Below are 15,449 nucleotides of genomic sequence, written 5' to 3'. Positions count from 1 at the left end.
ACAGTGAGAGAGAAAATGTGAGTGTGTGCGAGTGTGATAAAGAGTGTGTGTAAGAGAGCAAGAGGGAGAGAGGATGAGAGAGAGAATGTGTGAGAGTGTGTGTGTCTGTGTGTGTATGAGTATGTGCATGTATGTGTGTGCAATTCTGTGTATGAATATGTGTGTGTGTGTATGAGTATGTGTCTCACCAATTTCCCTCCTGGGATAAAGTTCTATCATATCGTTTCGTATCATGTGTATGAATGTGTGTGCGTCTGTATGTGTGTATGAGCATGCGTGCGTGCGTAATTATATGTGTGCGTGTGCATAAGAATATGTGTGTGTGTGTGTGTGTATATGTGCATGTGTGTGTGCGCATGCATGTGTGTGTGTGTGTTTGTGTGTGTTTGTGTGTAAGAATATGGAAATGTGCGTGTGCGTGTGTGAGTGTGTGTGTGTGCGCGCGCGTGTGTGCACCTGCGTGTGTGTAAGTGTGCGCATGTGTGTGCATGCGCGTGTGTGTGTGCATTTGTGTGCGTGCATGAGTGTGCGAGCGTGAATGAGTGTGTGTGCACGCACGTATGTGTGTGTGTGTGCACGCATGTGTGTGTGTGTGTGTGCATGTGTAAGCGTGTGTGCGTGTGTCGGTCTCTAAGCCCTTGTCCCGGCCACAGGGTCTCTGTTACTCCGTGTGACACCATGGGCTGTCCCATGGGAGAGCCCAGCCTCGTGCCCCCCTCCTGCAGTCACAGTGGCCCCAGCTGCCAACAGCGGTTGCCCAGACCTACCGTGGACGGCCGAGCCGGCGGGGTGACACTCTGCCGGGGGGTGCCGGGGCTGGTCTCAGTGCCTCCCCATGGCCAGGAGCAGGGGTGCTGGCAGCTGCGGTGGAAAGAAGGACAAGAATCCTCACATCCTCCTCGTCCCGGCACGCACTTCCGTTTCCCGACCGACCACCTGAAAGAGAAGAGTATGACAAGAGAACGTTTAATGTACGGTGGGCATTTGACAGCTCTGGGCCTGTACACATTGGAGTTTAGAAGGATGAGGGAGGACTTCATTGAAACTTACCGAATAGTGAAATGCCTGGATAGAGTGGATGTGGAGAGGATGTTTCTACTAGTGGGAGAGTCTAGGACCAGAGGGCATAGCCTCACAGTAAAAGGACGTACCTTTCGAAAGGAGATGAGGAAGAATTTCTTTAGCCAGAGGGTGGTGAATCTGCGGACTTCATTGCCACAAACGGCTGTGTAGGCCAAATCATTGTGTATTTTTAAAGCGTAGAATGACAGATACTTGATTAGTAAGGGTGTCAAAGGTTATGGGGAGAAGGCAGGAGAATGGGGTTGAGAGGGAAAGATAGATCAGCCATGATCGAATGGTGGAGTAGACTCGATGGCCCGAGTGGCCTGATTTTGATGCTTCATCTATGATCTTATGATTCCTGGCAACATCCACTCTCTCCAGCTTAATGGCATCCTTCCTACAGCAGGTTGAACAAGACTGAACACAATACTCCAAATATTTGGCCAGCTTCTAACAGACGGGGACTTTATGGACAAATCCCAGAGTTTGTCCTGCACGTTTACAGCCGGCTTGTGCCGTGTGCAACTCGTTGATCCAATTATTCAGCGGCTTACATGCCTGTGCTAATTAGACATTCAGCAGATATCAGCCATGATTCAGATGTCTGATGGACTGATTTAGTTCCAGCTGATGACACGGGCTGTTTTCATTTCCAATCGCACCTCACAGAGTGTGCCACAGACCATAAGACCTTAAGCTGGAAGGCTGCAGAGGAGGTTCACGAGGATGTTACCAGGACTGTTTTGTTCAGTTTTTATGGAGTTCAGAACGGAGTTTGTACGTTCTCCCTGTGACTGCGTAGTTTTTCTCCGGGTGCTCCGGTTTCCTCCCACACTCCAAAGATGAGCAGGTTTACAGGTTAATTGGCTTCAGTAAAATTGTAAATTGTCCCTGGTGTCTCGGATAGTGCTAGTGTACGGGGTGATCGCTGGTCGGGTCAGACTCAGTGGGCCGAATGGCCTGTTTGCATACTGTATCAATAAAGTCTATAGTCTAAACTAAAAGTAAACACTTTGTGTTCAGCACAGCAGCAAAATGGTTGAGCCACAAAGAACTGCATCAGCCAGAGAACGGTCCTGACCCATCTACCTCATTAGAGACCTTGAACTATCTTTAATCAGACTCTGTCGGTCTTCAATGTTATATCTTTGCACTAAATGTTGTACCCTTTATCCTGTATCTGTACACTCTGGACGGCTTGATTGTAATCATGTATAGTCTGTCTGCTGATTGTATAGCATGCAAACAAAAGCTTTTCACTGTACCTCGGTACACGTGACAATAATAAACTAAAACTAAATTAAACTAAACTAAAATTAGACTAAAATCATGTACAAAATCATGAGAGGAATAGATCGGGTGGACGCACTGAGTCTCTTGCCCAGAGTAGGGGAATGGAGAACCACAGGTTTAAGGTGAGGGGGGGAAAGATTTAATAGGTACCTGAGGGGTAACGTTTTCACACAAAGGGCGGTAGGTGTATGGAACGAGCTGCCAAAGGAGGTAGTTGAGGCAAGTAACTATCGCAACGTTTAAGAAACATTTAGACAGGTACATGGATAGAACCGGTTTTGAGGGATATGGGCCAAATGCAGGCAGGTGGGACTAGTGTAGATGGGGCATGTTGGTCGGTGTGGGCAAGTTGGGACAAAGAGCCTGTTTCCATGCTGTATGACTGTAAAACGAAACTAAACTGCAGATGGTGGAATCTTGAGTAAAACACAAAAAGCTGGAAGAACTCAGCAGGTCAGGCAGCATCTGTGGAGGACATGGATAGGTGACATTTCGGGTCGAAACCCTCACCGTCCAAATCTACCTGATGCAGGGTCCCGACCTGAATCAATATCCCCTTCCCCTCCACAGATGCTGCCTGACCCACTGAGTTCTTCCAGCACTTTGTTTTACACTTTTTTTCTTATCAACTAACCACCAGGGGGAGTTAACTGCAGGATTGCCGCTGATCTTAAAGTCCCTGAATGTCACCTTCAGCTTTGGAGACTGAGGGGAGACCTGATAGAAGTAGAAAAATTGTGAGAGTTATAGATAGGGTAGGTCAGAACCTTTATTCCAGCGTGGAATTGTCAAAGACTAGAGGGCATACAAACAAAGAACTTCACAGTACTTAAGTACATGTGTCCATAAAGTACCATTGAACCATATAGAGCCATACAGTGTGGAATCACGCCCTTCGACCCAACTTGTCCACGTCGACCAACATGTCCCATCTACAATTCGCAACTCCCTGTTTCTGGCCCATATCTGTCTAAACCTATGCTACTCATTTACCTGCCCAAATATTGTTTAATGTGATAGAACCTGACTCAACTACCTCCTCCGGCAACTCGTTCCATATATCCACCACCCTCTGTGCGAAAAAGTTATCCCTCAGATTCCTATTAAATATTAAACCTATATCTTTAATTAGTCTTTACTGGACTTTGTTCCCTTTATCTAGTATCTATGCACTAGGGACGGCCAGATTGTAATCTTGTACAGTCTTTCCGCTGACTGGATAGCACGCAACAAAAAAGTTTTTCACGTTACCTTGGTACATATGACAATAAACTAAACTATGACCTCTGCTTCTTAATTCCCCTACTCTGCGTACAAGATTACCTCATCCTCCTGTGCTCCAAGGAATAAAGTCCCATCCCGCCCAACCACTCCCTAGCTCAAAGGGAGGCACAAAATGCTGGAGTAACTCAGCAGGACAGGCAGCGTCTCTGGAGAGAGGGAACGGGTGACGTTTCGGGTCGAGACCCTTCTTCCGACTCCCTATAGCTCAGACCCTTGAGTCCTAGCAACATCTACGATGCTCTTCTCTGCAATCATTTTCCCATTTTGCTGTTGGTGAGTTTGCAAGCCTGGCTACATACCTGCAGATGGCCGGGGGAGATGGTTCACTGTGTGAGATTTCCCCTGTAGGACTGAGGGAGAGAGATGGCCCTGTGGTTCTGGAACAAGCTCCTGGAGGCTGCAAACTAACTGGATAGTACCCGTTGGGAGAGGGAGTGAGAGGGAGGGGGTGAATTAAAATGAGAGGAATGGTTTGGGTTTGAGTTAGTGAGATTTAACAAGCTCCCAGTTCCATATTGCTGCAAACGCACACTGTCTCTCCACAAGTCTAAAGCCACTGGTACTTTACTTTAGACTTTAGGCTTCAGCCATACAGCATGGAAGCCGACCCTGTGGCCCACTGAGTCTGTGCCGACCAGTGATCCTCACACACTAGCACTATCCTACACACTGCGCACTACCGAAGCCAATTAACCGACAAACCTGTACGTCTTTGGAATGTGGTAGAAAACCGAAGAAAACCCATGCAGTCCGCACCAGAGCAAACTCCGTGCAGACAGCACCCTGTAGTCTGGATCGAACCCGGGTCTCTGGCGCTGTAAGGCAGCAGCTCTACCGCTGCGCCACTCTGATCTATGAGCACTGTTTTTACAGACCTGTTAAGCTGCTTAGTTTTAGTTTGGTGATACAGCGTGGGAACAGCCCCTTCGGCCCATTGAGTCCACGCTGACGCACGATCACCCGTACATACACACAAAGTGCTGGAGTAACTCAGCTGGTCAGGCAGCCTCTCTGGAGAAAAAGGAAGGGAGAAAAAGGATAGCAGACTTCCTGTCTGAAGAAGGGTCTCGACCCGAAACATCACCTATGCCTTTCCTCCAGAGATGCTGCCTGACCCGCTGATTTACTCCTGCACTTTGTGTCTATCTTTGGTATAAAAAAGCATCTGCAGTTCTTTGTTGCTACAATAAACACCAGTACATTAGTTCTATCCTGCACACCAGGGACAATTTACAGAAGCCAATTAATCTACAAAACTCGCATGTCTTTGGAGTGTGGGAGGAAACCTAGAGCACCCGGAGAAAACCCACGTGATCCCAGGGAGAACGTACAAACTGCATGTGGACAGCAGCCGTAATCAGGATCAAACCTGGGTCTCTGATGCTGTGAGGCAGCAATTTTCAGCAGAGATGACAATTAAACACTCTCGAATGTTCATTTGGGAAAATAGCGGAGAGGCAGCCTGAGGGATTGGCAGGACGAGGAACGGGTTCAGAACGAGTGCTGCTTTGTGTTTAGACTCAGGGTAGATCTCAGCTCCTCCCCTCAACGCCATCTCTCCCAGGGGAAACCGCACCCAAGAAAAAGAGTTGGTTAGGAAGGAACTGCAGATGCCGGTTTAAACCGAAGACAGACACAAAATGCTGGAGGAACTGCCTGCCCTGCTGAGTTACTCCAGCATTTTGTGTCGATCCCAAGAGAAAGAGTCCTGACCTGAAATGCTGTCTGCCCGTTTCTCCAAAGCTGCTGCTGACCCGCTGAGTTCATCCAGTACTTTGTTTTTTGCTCAAGATTCTAGCATCTACAGTTCCTTGTGACAACATCAACTTTCCCTGGCCAGTAACAGCCACGTGTTGTTTGCTTGCGTGGATGGAGTGCTGGACAAAGGCCGCGGCCCAGTCCAGCAGCAGGCCCGGCTTGCCCTCTGTGGGCCAGAGAGTTGCCCGGAAGACCCAGCTCGGCCCCACGCGGGCAAGGACTCACTCGCCCAGGACCCAGGACGGAGGATCCGCCCGGAGGACCCGGCTCGCCCGCCCAAAGTGGAGAGAGTCACATGGAGGGCCAGGAAGCAGACCGGCAGCGGGAGGGAGTGCACTGCCTCGATGGTGGAGCGGGCCGCTGGAGGCCCTGCAGCAGCCTGGGGCTCGGCTGGACCGGGGACAGCTCCAAGAGGCCAAGCGCATGGACCGGACACGACCTTGAGCAGGGGAGCAATGGCGAAGGACACCGTGGCTATACTTGGCCAAGGCGACCCTGCAACATCGCCATGACAACGGGCCTTCATGGCCAGGCCAAGAACACTGCACTTACAACAACTGGGACTTGAAAATGACGACTGTATATTGTCTCAGTGTACTACTGCTATACACTTGTACTGTAGTTGAGATGGTTCTCTAAGATGTACCTATGTGCTTATGTATTGTACTGAACTGTACACAAACAGTAACTTCACTGTACCTCAGCATGTGAGAAATAAAGTGCCATCAAACCTCTGGACCGCAGGGAAGGACAGTGTGGTTCCTTATTGCTTGTAAAAGGCTCTAACCTGTTAGACCATAAATAGAGCAGTACGGTAGAATTGTTTCGTAGGCAGAAGATGGGAGATCTGGAATGAGTTAGCAGGGAAGGGCAAAGGTGAGGGAACGACTGGACTGGTTCAGAGGATGAAAAAGGTCAGTGTGAGAAAGAGAGGTTCACTCTGCGTCCCCCTCCTCCGTCCCCACCCCATTCCTCACCTCCCTCCCTCCCTCCCTCCCTCCCTCCCTCCCTCCCCCATCTGAGAGTGGTGGACACTGCCCGGTCCATTACTGCCCGGTCCATCACTGCCCGGTCCATCACTGCCCGGTCCATCACTGCCCGGTCCATCACTGCCCGGTCCATCACTGCCCGGTCCATCACTGCCCGGCCCATCACGGGTACTGACCTCCCCACCAGTGAAGGAATCTACAGGAGACACTGCCTCTAAAAGGCAGCCAGCATCATCAGACCCACACAATAGACAATAATAGACAATAGGTGCAGGAGGAGGCCATTCGGCCCTTCAAGCCAGCACCGCCATTCAATGTGATCACCCTGACCACGCTCTCATCTCTCTCTTGCCATTGGGAAGAAGGTACAGGAGCCTGCAAACTGTAATGTCCAGGTTCAGGAGCAGCCTCTTCCCCACAGCCACCAGGCTATTAAACATGACAACCTCCAAATGGGCTCCAAACTACATAGATTTGGGGCATTGGTTTTGTCTTTGCACTATTATCGTTTGTTCATTTAAAAAAATATATATACTGAACTTTTTTTTGTTTATTCTTTGTTTTATAAGGTACTGTGTTTACATATCTGTTGTGCTGCTGCAAGTAAGAATTTCATTGTGCTGTTTCGGGACATATGACAATAAAACACTCTTGACTCAGGCATAGATAGGGTAGACAGTCAGAACCTTTCCCCTAGGGTGAAAATGTCAAAGACTAGACGATGGCACAGTGGTGCAGCAGTAAGCATGGGGTTGCTGCCTTACAGCGCCAGAGACCTGGGTCTGATCCTGATTACGATACTGTCTGTATGGAGTTTGTACGTTCTCCCTGTGACTGCGTGGGTTTTCTCCAGGTGCTCCGGTTTCCTCCCACACAACAAAGGCGTGTGGGTTAATTGGTTTTGGTTAAATTGTAAATTGTTCCTAGTGTATAGGATAGTGTTAGTGTACAGGTGATTGCCGGTTGTCGCGGACTAGGTGGGCCGAAGGGCCTGTTTCCACGCTTTATCTCTAGTCTAAAGTCTAGAGGGCATAGTTTTAAGGCTATAGGGAGAAAGTTTAAAGAAGATATGTGGGTCAATTTGTTTTCACGGTGCGGACGGTGGGTGCCTAGAACGCGCTGCCAGGGGTGGTGGTGGTGGAGGCACATATGATAGTGCCATTTGAGGCTTTTCGAGGCACATCGATGCAGGGAATGGAGGGATGTGGATCATGTACAGCAGAGGAGATTAGTTCATCTTGGTATCAAGAACAGTGTGGGTTGAAGGGCCTGTTATGTGCTGCACTGTTCTATGTTCCTTGAGTGATGAGGAAACATTATCTCCTTTAGTTGAAGGAGTGAGAGGCAGTCTCCTTTTGTGAGGCTATCAATTATTTAAGGTGCAGACAAAGACTCAGGCATACGTTGAACTGTGGAACAGGGCTCCCACCCTATAGAGGTTCTCAGTGTACTGAGTGAGTGGTTACTTAGAGCTGGTGTGGAGTTTAGACTTCAGAGATACACCAAACTGGCTTCTACCTGACATCTGTAGCCAAACCAGGCCAGGCCAAGCTGCATGGTGGAGATGGAGTCGATGGTGGGGAGTCTGGTCTGTGTGACGGACTGGACTACCTCCACAACTCTGGTTCTTGATTCCTCCACTCCGGGTAAAAGAGTCCATTCACCCTATCTATTGCCCTCATGATTTTATACACCTCTATAGGATTACCCCTTAGTCCCCTGCGCTGCAAGGAATAAAGTCCTAGTCTACCCAGCCTCTCCCTGTAGCTCAGGCCCTCGAGTCCTGACTTGATCCCCACCCCCTCGCTCTCTATGAGATGAGAGATTCTGTCGGGCAAGACCCTCATTCTCAGAAGATATCTGGTCTGCTGCTGTCTCGTCTGGACTCACACCGCTGCTATTCCTTGCTGTGTTAATCAACTATTTCCAGAACTATTTCCAAATTCTTTGGCTCTCTTAGTGAAATGTCTCTTCCAGATCCACCCTTAACCCATTCATCGCCAGAGCCGCTGTCAATGGAGATCTGACTACTCCATCTTCACTTTATTAAAAACTGTTTTTACTGAGGATTTGCAAGTTCATAAGTCATTGGAGCAGAATTAGACCATTCGGCCCATCAAGTCTACTCCACCATTCATCAGGGCTGTTCTATCTTTCCCTCTCAACCCCATTCTCCTGCCTTCTCCCCGTAACCCTTGACACCCTTACTAATCAAGAACCCGTCAATCTCTGCTTTAAAAATGCCCAATGACTTGGTCTCCACTGCCATCTGTGGCAATGAATTCCTGGATTTGTCATTAAAGCCCTTTGCAGACACTAGTCTCAACATCACTGCTTTCACAGGTTAAATGGAAGACATCTTAGCTTAGTTTAAAGACACAGCATGGAAACAGGCCCTTCAGCCCACCGAGTCCAGGCCAACCATCCATTACCAATTCACACTAGTTCTATGTTATCCCAATTTCTCATCCACTACTTACACACTTGGGGTAATTTACAGCCCGGGTCAATTAACCTACAAACTGCACGTCTTTGGGATGTGGGAGGAATCCAGAGCACCTGGAGGAAACCCACGCGATCTGCCCCAACGTGTGTTGTAATAGTACATGGTTAGTTTTGGAATTCAGGTTAAGAGTCAAGAGTGTTTAATTGTCAAATGTACCGAAAACAGAACCAGGAATTTCTTACTTGCAGCAGCACAACAGGCCTGTAAACACGGTACTCATAGATAACATAATAAACTACAAAAAGTTCAATAAATTTAAAAAACATTAGTGCAAAAAAATGCCCAGTCCCTAGTGCAACCAAGATAGTTAGTATTTCGTAGGTTAGATTAGCATTGTGCAGTGTTCAAGAGCCTAATACTGGTTGTGAAGAAACTGTTCTTGAATCTGGAGATCACAGTTTTCAAGCTCCTGTACCTTCTTCCTGATGGTAGCAGTGAGATGAGAGTGTGGCCAGGGTGTTGTAGGTCTGATGATGCTGGCTGCTGTTTTGGGGCAGCGCCTCATGTAGACCCCTTCGATGGTGGGGAGGGTCAGTATCTATGATGGACCGGGCAGTGTCCACCACTCTCTGTCATCTCCTTCATTCCTGGGCGTTTGGGTTGTTGAACAAGAGGGCAGGTTGGATTATGAGGGAATTCAGAGCAGGTAACGGGAGCTGGACTGAGAGTAAACAGTGAAGGATTATCCATCTTTATCAGCCGGCAGATAGCTTAGAGAATTAGAAGTTTGCAAAGACAATCGTTGGGATGTGGAATGATTTATTGTGAAGCAGATTGATGGAAAATGTGTATCCAAATGCCCTTTGAATGAGGTTATGTTTCAAACTTTGAACTACAGACAATCATGGGTTTACTGGGGACCTTGGGCTTTTTTTGCACTAATATTTTTCTTTAAATTGATTGAGCTTTATTTTTTCTTTAATATGTTATTTACGGACGTGTTGTGCTGCTGCAAGTGAGGATTTTGTGTTCTGTACGAATATAACTGCAGATGCTGGTACAAATCAAAGGTATTTATTCACAAAATGCTGGAGTAACTCAGCAGGTCAGGCAGCATCTCAGGAGAGAAGGAATGGGCGACGTTTTGGGTCGAGACCCTTCTTCAGACTGAGTTCAGATTGTGTTCTGTTGTCGGTACATATGACAATTAAATACACTCTTGACTTGAAGTGTGGTGTTCTTGTTACGAGGGCATTAGATCGCAGACATGTGGCAAAAGGTGGTTCTTCAGCCCATTGTGACGATGCTGGATACAATTTGAATACAATTATATTTAGTCCCACACACCCTGCTAGTTTAGTTTAGTTTCGAGATATAGCGCTGAAACCGGCCCTTCGGCCCACCGAGTCCGCACTAACCAGCGATCCCCGAACATTAACACTGTCCTACACACACTAGGAATAGCTTTTTTACATTTACATTTATACCAAGCCAATTGAGTCACAAACTTGTACGTCTTTGGAGTGTGTGAGGAATCCGGAGCACCCAAAGAAAACCCACACAGGGCAGGGGATGAACGTACAAACTCCATACAGATTCACCTGTAACCAGGATCGAAGCCGGTCTCCGGCACTGTAAGGCGGTTGCTCGACTGCAACACCACTCTGCTACCCATTGTCTATAACCCTTTGAATCCCTATTTCTCCTACCCCTCTCCAAATCCCATTTACAATTATTCACAGAGTTTATAGAATCACTGTCACACATTATGAAAACAGCCCCTTCAGCCCACCGGCACTAGTCCCACCTGCTGATATTTGGTCCTTCTAAACCTTTCATATCCGTGTACGTGATCACATGTCTTTTAAATGTTGTTATAGTGCCTGCCTCAGCTATCTCCTCTGGCAGCTCATTCCATATACCCTCCACCCTCTGCGTGAAAAAGTGACTTAATGACAGCTTAATGATTATATCAAGGACCAGTCTTACTTCCTCTTCTCCCCTCTCCCATCAGGAGGCACGGTGGTGCAGCGGTAGAGTTGCTGCCTCACAGCGCCAGAGACCCAGGTTCGATCCTGACTATGGGTGCTGTCTGTATGGAGTTTGTACATTCTCCCCGTGACCTGCGTGGGTTTTCTCCAGGATCTCCTGTTTCCTCCCACACTCTAAAGACGTGCAGGTTTGTAGGTTAATTGGCTTGGGATAATTGTAAATTGTCCCTGGTGTGTAGGATAGTGCACAAGGTGATCGGCTGGTCGGCGCGGACTTGGTGCGCGGAAGGGCCAATTTCCGCACTGTATCTCTAAAACTAAACTAAAACTCAGAGAAGGAGTGAAATGTAAAGTTGGAGGGAGGGATATAGAGCAGCAGTTAGATTTAGCTCTTAGGGCAAGAGGAATCAAGGGATATGGTGAAAAAGCAGGAATGGGGTACTGATTTTAGATGGTCAGCCATGATCATATTGAATGGCAGTGCTGGCTCGAAGGGCCAAATGGTCTAATCCTGCACCTATTTTTCTATGTTTCATTCAGTTCCAAAATTCACCAGGTTTTCGGTTGAGTTCACTCGACAGATGTGACCCAGCATGTCTGTCCAACCACCTCCATGAATCAATGCATCCTCTCCTAGTCTTTACTTTCAGTTCCTCAAAGGCAGGAAAAAATTGTTTATAGCACCAGAATTATCACTCAGAGCTCTATAGATAATAGAAAACAGATGCAAAATGTCACTCATACTGAGGTGGTATTTATCTGCCTGTTGGACTTGACTTTAGACTTTAGAGATACAGCGCAGAAGCAGGCTCTACATCTCACCGAGTCCGCGCCGACCAGCGATCCCCGTACACTAGCAATATATTACACACTAGGGACAATTTACAATTATTACCAAAGCCGATTAACTTACAAGCCTGTGCATCTTGGAGTGTGGGAGGAAACCGGAGCACCCGGAGAAAACCCACACGGTCACAGGGAGAACATACACACTCCACACACACACAGCACCCGTAGTTAGGATCAAAGCCAGGTCTCTGGTGCTGTGAGGCAGCAGCTCTACCACTGCCCAGTACAGCACAGGAATGGGCCCTTCGGCCCACAACGCCCATGCTGAACATGACGCTAAATTAAACTAATCTCCTCTGCCAGCACCCGATCCATATCCCTCCATTCCAAGCATATCCATGTGCCTTCCAAAAGCCTCTTAAACACCACTATCGTATCTGCCCCCATCACCACCCCTGGCAGTGCGTTCCAGGCCCCCACCACCCTCGATATAAAAGCGTACCCCACACATCGCCTTTAAACTTAGGTGCTAATACCTCTCGTATTTGACATTTCCACCCTGGGGTCAAAAGTTCTGACTGTCTACCCTATCTATGCCTCCCATAATTTTTTTTAATACTTCTGTATGATCTCCCCGCAACCTCCAGCACTCCAGAGAAATCAGTCCAAGTCTGTCCAAGCACTCCCTGTATCTAATTTCCTGTAGCTAATCCAGGCAGCATTCTGGTAAACCTCCTCTGCACCCTCTCCAACCCCTCCCTGTATCTAATACCCTCTAATCCAGGCAGCATTTTGGTAACCCTCCTCTGCACCCTCTCCAACCACCTCTCCCTGTATCTAATACCCTCTAATCCAGGCAGCATTCTCCTTGACTGAGCTACAAACATCTGTACCGCGATGTGGGGGAGAGACTTTTCACGAGAGCAGAGGGGGAGCCATTCGGCCCGAGGAGCCCGTTCTAGGATTGAACAGGCAGGAGCAACAACAACAACAACAACAACAACGTCAATAGACCTGGAAATCTGGGATTGTCAACAGGTCAATCAGCATCTATCTGTGGGGAGCAGTGGGGGAGACCACAAACAGGCCGGTAAACAGCCTCGTAAATCTCCGCGCATAGTTGTATTTCCCTCCTCTGTCTCCCAATTTCTTCATTTTGGGTGGGGGTGGGGGGGGGTCCAACTCCGAGAATTAATTATCTGCACTTTAGATGCACGGGGCACCTTTTTTTTTTGGTGCAGAAAATAATAATATTCGGCGAGTTAAGTCTTGGCCCCTTAGGGAGAAGGGGACTAGCATGGGTGTGGCGGGCCGAAGGACCACCCCTCGGCTCTGCAGTGAATGGTGGACCGTCTCCCTAAAGTCTATGTTTCCATCTCTCTAGGAGATCGCCCGTCCCCCCATTTCTGGCATCGTGTAAGGGCTAGTATAGCGAAAACAGGCCGAAGGGCCTCTTACTCTTTCTCCTCTCTCTTTGCAATGATGGGTAGACTGTTTCCCCCTCTCTCTATCTCTCTCTGTCTTTCGGGCCCGTACATCGTCCCGTCCCCCCTCCATTGCTGGGGGCTAGTATAGCTAAAATAGGCCGAAGAGCCTATCTCTCTGCTTTACAATAAGGGGTGGGCAGCCTCAGTCTGGTTTTCCTTCTCTCCGGCCCGCCATGTCGCCACGTCGCCTTCCCTTGCTTGCATTGTGGAGGGGCTAGCATGGGTATACCGGGCCGAAGTCTCTCTCTCGTTTTCTCTCTCTCTCTCCCCTCTGGTCTGATGGGTGGACGGTCATTGTTTCTCTCTCGATCCGGCTCAAGACATCGCCCCGTCCCCCTCCCTTATTGCATTATGTAGGGGGCTAGTATAAGTATAACTGGCCGAAAAGTCTGTCTCTCTCTCTGCTCTGGTCTCCAATGATGGGTGGGCGGTCTCTGTTATTTTCTCCCTCCGGCCTGAGATATCGCCCCGTCCCCTTGATTGCATGGGGGCTAGTATGAGCATTACGGACCGAAGAACCCGCCTCTCTCCTTGCATTGCAATGCTGGGTGAATGGTCTACAAACTCTCCCTCTCTGTCCGTCTGTGTGTGTGTGTCAGTCTGCCTCTGGCCCGGGACATCGTCTCTCTGTCTGACTGTGTGTGTGTGTGTGTGTGTGTGTGTCTCTCTCTGGCCCAGGACATCGTCTCTCTGTCTCCCCCTCCTATATTGCTCTTGTTGTGTAGACGTTGTCGTTTCCCAACCCTTGCCCCAGCCCAGACACACAGACAGCCCGGACCGTGTCCGTCTTACCTGCGGCGTCGACAGGACCTTGGGTCGGGGAGACAGAGAGAGAGGGAGGGAGGGAGAGAGAGAGCGAGAGAGAATCTCCTGCCTTGCTGCCCGAGTCTCCACTGCCCCGTGTCACTTACACAGACGGGGAGGAGGGAGAACGGAGGGGAGGGAACCTAATCAAATAGAATTTCTTTTGTTGACCTAGTTAGGTCTGGAGGGGAGGGAAGGGAAGGGAAGGGAGGGAAGGGAGGGGGAGAAATGAAGTTAAAAAATCAAACTTGTTAAAGCTGCCAAAGTTGCTTGAAGAATTTTTTTTCTGTCTTACTCTGGTTAGTTAGAAAGCAAATTGCTTCAGAATTTCCAAAGATCGGGTTACAAGATTTCAGAAGTCAAATCGGTAAAGAAGGGGGAAGCAAAAAAAAATATTGGACGAGCGCGAACTTGTCTTGAAATGTCAGGACAGTGTCTTTGGCGGAGTTCCTTGGCGTAACGTGTTTCAAGGGGTGAATTAATCACAGTCAGACAGTGGGAGCCATCGTTGGCACAGGTCGACACAAAGTACTGGAGTAACAGTGGGTCAGGCAGGCAGCATCACTGGAGAAATATGATCTTTTTCCTCCAGAGATGCTGCCTGAGTCGCTGAGTTCCTCCAGCACTTTGCATCTATCTTACGTGTAAACCATCATCTGCAATTCTTTGTTTCTATCATTTGGCATAGATAGGGTAGACGGTAGAGGTGCTGCCTCACAGTGCCAGAGACCTGCGTTGTGATCCTGACTACGGGTGCTGTCTGTACGGAGTTTGTACGTTCTCCCTGTGACCCCATGGGTTTTCTTCGGGTGTTTCAGTTTCCTCACACACTCCGAAGATGTGCAAGTTTGTAGGTTAATTGGCTTTGGTAAAATTGGCCCTAGTGTGTAGGATAGTATTAGTGCATGAAGTGATCGCTGGTTTACGCGGTCTTTGTGGGCTGAAGGGCCTGTTCCTGTGGGGTGCTTCTAAAGTCTAAAGTAAAGTCTAAAGTCAGAACCCTTTTTCCCCCCAGGGTGGAAATGTCAAGGAGGGTGTAGCTTATGTGACAGAGGGCAAAGTTTACAGATGTGGAAAAAAGTAACTCAATGCGTCAGGCAGCATCTCTGGAGAATATGGATAGGAGCTTTTTGGGTCAGGACTCTTATTCACTGATTTAAAGGAGATGTGCGGGGCAAGTGCTTTAACACAGAGGGTGGTGGGTACCTTAAACGCACTGCTAGGGGTGGTGATGGAGGCAATTATAGGTTTATTTTTGTCACGTGTACCGAGGTACAGGGAAAAGCTTTGTTTTGCATGGTATTCAAACAAATCAAATAATACTATACAAAAATACAATCAAGCCAAGCTCAAGTATAATAGGTAGGGCCAAGGGGAAGATACAGAGTGCAGAATATAGTGCTCAGCATTGTAGCGCATCAGTTCCAGAGACAGAGTCCAATGTCCACAATGGGGTGAGAAGCCCGATAGCAGAGGGGTAGAAGCTGTTCCTGAGTCTGGTGGTGCGCACTTTCATGCTGCTGTACCTTCTGCTGGACGGGAG

The 15,449-nt window shown here is 48.4% G+C and overlaps 1 protein-coding gene across 1 annotated transcript in view; it reads right to left on the bottom strand.

Annotated features, from left to right (window-relative positions):
- synpo (synaptopodin) overlaps positions 1 to 14,019 on the bottom strand; it is a 38,074-nt gene extending 24,055 nt beyond the window's left edge. The window contains exons 1-2 of the mRNA XM_078411158.1: positions 13,895 to 14,019; positions 768 to 936 (exon numbers count right to left, since the gene is read on the bottom strand). The gene's annotated coding sequence lies outside the window, so the exon portion shown is untranslated. The remainder of the gene's footprint in view (positions 1 to 767; positions 937 to 13,894) is intronic.
- Between the last annotated feature and the right edge of the window lie 1,430 nt (positions 14,020 to 15,449).

Source organism: Rhinoraja longicauda, chromosome 14, assembly GCF_053455715.1.
Source record: "Rhinoraja longicauda isolate Sanriku21f chromosome 14, sRhiLon1.1, whole genome shotgun sequence".
Lineage (NCBI taxonomy): Eukaryota > Metazoa > Chordata > Chondrichthyes > Rajiformes > Arhynchobatidae > Rhinoraja > Rhinoraja longicauda.
The sequence above is the reverse complement of the archived record's forward strand: the minus strand, read 5'-3'. Positions and strand labels throughout refer to the sequence as shown.